This window comes from Bubalus bubalis, chromosome 20 (assembly GCF_019923935.1).
Source record: "Bubalus bubalis isolate 160015118507 breed Murrah chromosome 20, NDDB_SH_1, whole genome shotgun sequence".
Classification (NCBI taxonomy): domain Eukaryota; kingdom Metazoa; phylum Chordata; class Mammalia; order Artiodactyla; family Bovidae; genus Bubalus; species Bubalus bubalis.
In genome coordinates this window covers 42,429,365-42,435,532 of record NC_059176.1, presented here as the reverse complement: position 1 = coordinate 42,435,532, position 6,168 = coordinate 42,429,365, and positions in this window count along the sequence as shown.

Here is a 6,168-nt window from a genome sequence, read left to right as displayed (position 1 = left end):
AACAGAAGGAGGTCAGTCAGAGAAAGACAAATATTGTATTACAGGTGGAAGCTGTATATTCATACAGATGAACTAACTTACAAAATAGGCTCAAATGTAGGAAACCAATTTATAAGAAAATGTTAGTGGGGAGGCATCAATTTAGAGTTTGAAATCGACATATATACACACTAATTCATATCAAATAGATGATCAAAAAGGGCCTGAAGAATAGCCCTGTGAATTCTACTGAACACACTGTAATCACCTATATGGGGGAAAAAAACCCGAACAAGAATAGATGTTTATAGATTACTGAATCGAGTTTCTGTACACCTAAAACTGACACAACATCAGAAATCAACTCTACTCCAGTATAAAATAACAAATGACAAGAAGAAAAAAGGGGCATGAAGAAATGCTGCCACCTTGTGGGCACTTTGCAAAACAACTTAAGCCTGTGCTGATGGGCACTTAATACTTACAAGGCCTTTGGGGCTGTGGTAAAAAAAAACCTGCGCCGGAAATATCCTAGTGGGGGTCAGCGGAAGAGAGTTCAAAACAAGGCAGATGGTCAAGGAGTCAATGTCAAGCGGTAGATTTAGCTCACATTTTAAAAAACATCACATGAAAAGATGTCAATATTATTAAATATTAGAGAAATGCAACTCAAGATTGCAACAAGGTATCACTTCACATGGGTCAGAATGGCCACTGATACAAACAATAAATGTTGGAGAAGGGAAGAAGAAAAGGGAATCCTCCTACACTGATGCCGGGAATGGAAGTTGGGAACAGCCACTGTGGAGGACTTAACCTGATAACTCGGTAAAGAATCCGCCTGCAATGTGAGAGACCTGGGTTCGATCCCTGGGTTGGGACGATCCCCTGGAGAAGGGAAAGGCTACACACTCTAGTATTCTGCCTGGAGAATTCCATGGACTGTATAATCCATAGGGTCGCAAAGAGTTGGACACGACTGAGTGACTTTCAACTCATTCTGGAGGATAGTGTGCAGGTTCTTTCTAGGAGGAAAATGAGAATAAAATTAGAATACTTCATAACACCATACACAAAAATATACTCCAAATAGATTAAAGATCTAAATGGAAAAATGGATGCCGTGAAACTCGAAAACAAGCAGAACATGCTTTGATAAAAATAGCAAATTCTGAATGCAATAAACTTGGGACCCAATTAACCTTAAAACCATTGGCACAGAAAGATCATAAATGAAAGAGAAAGACAACCCTCCTAATGGGAAAAAACATTTGCAAACAAGGATACCCACAGGGAATTCATCTCCAAAACACACGAACAGCTAGTGCAGGTCAATATATTTTTTTCTTTAAATAACCCAATTTAAAAAATGAGTCAAAGATTTCTCCGAAGAAGGCATAAAAGGCCATAAAACATGAAAAGATACTCAGCAACACTAATTCTTAGAGAAAGATAAGTCAAAGTACAATGAAGTGTCACCTCACACCCATCAGAATGGCCATCTCAAAAAATCTACAGCAATGAATGCCGGAAATGGTGTGAAAAGAAGTGAATCCTACACTGTTGGTGGGAATTTACATCCACTAGGGAGAACAATGCCAAGGTTCTTTGAAAAACTAAACACGAAGTACCATGTGACCCAGCAATCTCACATCTGGGCATAGATTCAGAGAAAACCAAAATTTTAAGACACCTGCACCGCAACGATCATGGCAGCACTATGTACACTAGCTAAGATACGGAAGCAGCCTAAGAGAAGAAGGACTGATGAGTGGATAAAGAAAATGGGGTACCTATACACAATACAGTATTACTCAGCCATGAATTAGATGAAAGTATGCCATTTCCAGCCACAGGAAAGTATTAAAGAGATGATACTAAGTTGAAGTAAGCGAGGGAGAGGCAAGTATGATGTCACCTCTAGACAGAATCTAAAAATAGATATAAATGAACTTTACTAAATAGAAACATGCTCACAGAAACAGAAACAGGCTTTCCTAACAGAAAAAATGATGGGGGAGCAGGGAGAAATTAGCTGGTTCTGATTAACATACACACTCTACTATTTATAAAAACATAATAAAAAAGCACCCACTGTATAGCACAAGGGATCCTGAGCAGCCCTCCGTAATAAACTAAATGTGAAAAGAACCTGAAAAAACCACATATACGTCCATATTTAAGTGAATGGTTTCTAGATGACTTGTTTAGGTAAAGAATCCGCCTGCCAATGCAGGAGATGCAAGAGACTCAGGTTTGATCCTTGGATCAGAAGGATCTCTTGGAGGAGGGAGTGGCAACCCACTTCAGTATTCTTGCCTGGAGAAACCTGCAGACAGAGGGACCTGGTAGGCTACAGTCCATGGGGTCACAAAGAGTAGTACATGACTGAAGTGTCTTTGCATGCACACATGCATGGAGCAGAGCACCCTGGCTGGTCCTGGGACTGTGGACATGGTGGGTGGCCGAGTTAGCCACACAGGCCACCTCATCCCTTGGTGTCCCAGGCAGCTCCCGGCACAAGGTAATCACGCCCATGGCCCAGCACGTCAGGTGCCCGTGAGTTCCTCTTCACGGCTCAGCCCCCAGGGATGAGAGTCAGGTCGCAAAGAGAGGGTGGGAGTGGCCAGTGTTCACAGAGCCCTTGGGCAGGTGGGCTGGTGGACGCCGAGGGGAGTGAAAGGGAAGCAGAGAAGGACCTGGGCGGGGGCAGGTTGGGGATCTGGTGATGATGAGCAAGGGCAGGTAGCAGCAGGGGTTGAGGGCTGGTAACAGAGCAAGGACAAGGGGGGCCCGAGGCAGAGACAGATCCTGACTTGTCTTCCCGCTCACTCTGGCACCCCCTGGGAACCCCCACCCTTCTGAGCCTCAGTCTCACCTCCTTCCTGTCTGAAACGGGCATGATGGCAGTGTGCATCTGACAGACAGGGATGTTTATGCAGAAGGAGGAAGAAGTTGATCAATGGCCAAGTGCTGTTCAGCTCCTCCTGGCTGTGCCTGCACAAGAGCAGGCTCCGGTGCGCACAGGACACACCTGCGTGTGCCGGGCACTGGCCTCGAGGCCATCTGAGCCTGTGCCCAGTGTGCCCAGCCAAGGGGACAGCTGGGTCCTGCCTGCAGGGGTGTCAGAAGTGGTGTGGTCAATGCGGGGGACCTGGGCTGGGATCTGTTTGTCTGGCACATTCTGTCTCCTTCCCCAGCTGCATGGGCTGGGGCCTGAGGCTGCATCCAGATGGTCAAGCCCAGGTGCACTGGCCTCCGCAGGATGGCAGCCCCTCCAGGTGACCGCCATGGCTGGACTCACACATCACACAGAGGGTTTGTTGCCTGGCTCTGCCCACTGCTGGCTGGCTGGATGGAGTGTGGGGGCCCTGGGAGGGCTGCTTCCCAGAGGGCACTGCACTAAGTCCTGGAGCTACACCGTCCTGGGTCCTGCACATAAATCTCAGTAGAACTGAGCTGCTCTTCTGAAGCCACATAGGATATGGAATTGATTTTTTTCCCATTTTATTGATGTGTAGTTGACTTACAAGTGCTGTGTTAATTTCTGCTATACAGCAGAGTAACTCAATTATACACATGTATACATTCTCTTCATGTTCTTTTCCATTATGGTTTATCACAGGATGTTGAATGTAGTTCCCTGTGCTATACAGGTCTTGGTTATTGAGAATAGTGCTGTTATAACCAGGTATATGTCCAGGAGTGGGGTTGCTGGATCATATGGCAATGGAGTTAGTTAAGGTGAAACCAGAACTTTCCTTAGGATCCTAAACTTTCTCAGATCACAGCACCCTTCATTTTGCCTTAATTTCACATAGTCTCCAGGACAAAAGAAATACCTAACAGCTCTGCTTATTAAATAGTTAGGCTGAATAATTTAGTATTTGTCCTAAAAACTTTGAAGCTGATTGCAAAGTAACATTGAACAAATTTAACTCATTAAACTCATTAAAAGTAACATTAAACAAATTTAGCTCATCCTCACCCACAGTTGCTCACTAGTGAAGGAGAGTCTTGTTAGAAGTGTTTGGGTACCACCCTCATTTCCTGGTCAGTGTCAACTTTTGTGTGGGACTCGCTTATTGGAAAAAATTTTCAATGCTTTGTATTTATATATTTCTCTTTTATTTTAAAAATTTTGAAAGTATGATAACACATTTACAGGAGACTTGGAAAATACAGAACAAAGTTATATATAGTTCCACTGTATATTACAATTTTTAAGTAGATAAATTAAGATTTTTAGCTGGAGTTTCAATATCAAACTCTCAATAATTAATAGAATAAACATACAGAGCAGAAGGATATAATATACCTGAAAAGCACTATGAACCAATTCAACATAAAATTTTTTTTGCACTTTGTCGTATGTCCCTAGATATGTTCCAGTGTTCCTAGTTTATAGCCTGTGGGAACTGGAATAAAATTTGTATCCTACTGTTGTGTGAAAACTGTATAAATCCGATGTATTCAGTGCTTTTTAAAAAAACTGGTAAAATACAACATGAAATTGACTCTTTTCACTGTTTTTAAGTGTTCAGTTCTGTGGCATTAAGTGCATTCATGTTGTTTGCAGCCATCACCACCATCCATGTTCAGAACTCTTTAATCTTGTGAAACTGAGACTTTCTCCCCATTAAATATTAACTCCTCTGATCAGCTCTATTACCCAGAGAGGCCTGGAAATGGTGGCCTCACCAACAGCAGAAAGATACCCAGGCCCCTTGATGGTGGGTTTGAGATTCAGTTTTCTACTAAAGGAAACTAGGACTCCTCGGACAAATGGCAGATTCTGGGCCAAGAATAGGAACTGTACAAGTTGTACCTGGAATATTTTGTCAGAGCAGAGGAACCTTCAGACCCACTGGAATGGTATTAAAAGGATCTGGGACTTGAAGAGACCAAAGATGGGACACTTTGAACATCAGCAAGAGGAAAAACTTCAGCAGATTGAAATGCATCTAAGAAGTTTAAATCTGGAGTTGCTTTTTTTAAAAAATTGAAGTATAGATCATTTACAATGTTGTGTTAGTTTCAGGTGTACAGCACTGTGCTTCACTTATACATGTATGTATTTTATTTCAGATTCTTTTCCATTGTAGGTTATTAACAATATTGAGTAGAGTTCCCTGTGCTATACAGGAGGCCCTTGCTGATTATCCATTTTATATATAGTAGTGTGTATATGGTAATTCCAAACTCCTAATTTATCCCTCTTCCCTTTCTCCTTTAGTAAGCATAAGCTTGTTTTCTATGTATGAGTCTGTTTCTGTTTTGTAAATAAGTTGGTAACTTTTTTTAGATTCCACATATAAGTCATGTGTTCGTGCATGCTACGTTGCTTTAGTCGTGTCTGACTCGCTGTAATCCTATGGACAGTTGCCCGCCAGGCTCCTGTGTTCATGAGATTCTCCAGGCAAGAATATTAGAAAAATGTGAAAAGTGAAAGTTGCTCAGTTGTGTTCGACTCTTTGCATCCCCATAGACTGTAGCCTGCCAAGCTCCTCTGTCCATGGAATTCTCCAGGCCAGAATACTGGAGTGGGTAGCCGTTCCCTTCTCCAGGGGATCTTCCCAACCCAGGGATTGAACCCAGGTCTCCCGCATTGCAGATAGATTGGAGTGGGCTGCTATTTCCTTGTCCAGAGAATCTTCCTGACTCGGATCAAACCCTTGTCTCTTATGTCTCCTACATTGGCAGGCAGGTTATTTACCACTAGCGCTACCTGGGAAGCCCTGTATAAGTGATATCATACGGCATTTGTCTTTCTCTGACTTAACTTCACTTAGTACGATCATCTCTAGGTCCATCCATGTGGCTGCAAGTGGCATTAGTTCATTCTTTCTATGGCTGAGTAATACTCCGTTGTGTGTATGTACTACATCTTTTTCACCCGTTTCTCTGTTGATGGACATTCACATCGCTTCTTTGTTCTGGCTTTTGTAACTAGTGCTACAGTGAGCACTGGGGTGCATGTATCTTTTCAAATTAGAGTTTTCTGTAACTTCTGAATGATACTGAGGAAAAAAAAAACCTAATTGGTCATCTTTGGAGAATGATTTTTTTGAACTTTGGTAAATAACAGAAAAGACTGAATTGTTTGTCTTGCTTCCCTGTACGAGCTGCAGCACTGGGCAGCCCGGTGGCAGGTGAGGGGGTTTCTGTGTTCAGAAGGGGTCCAGCATG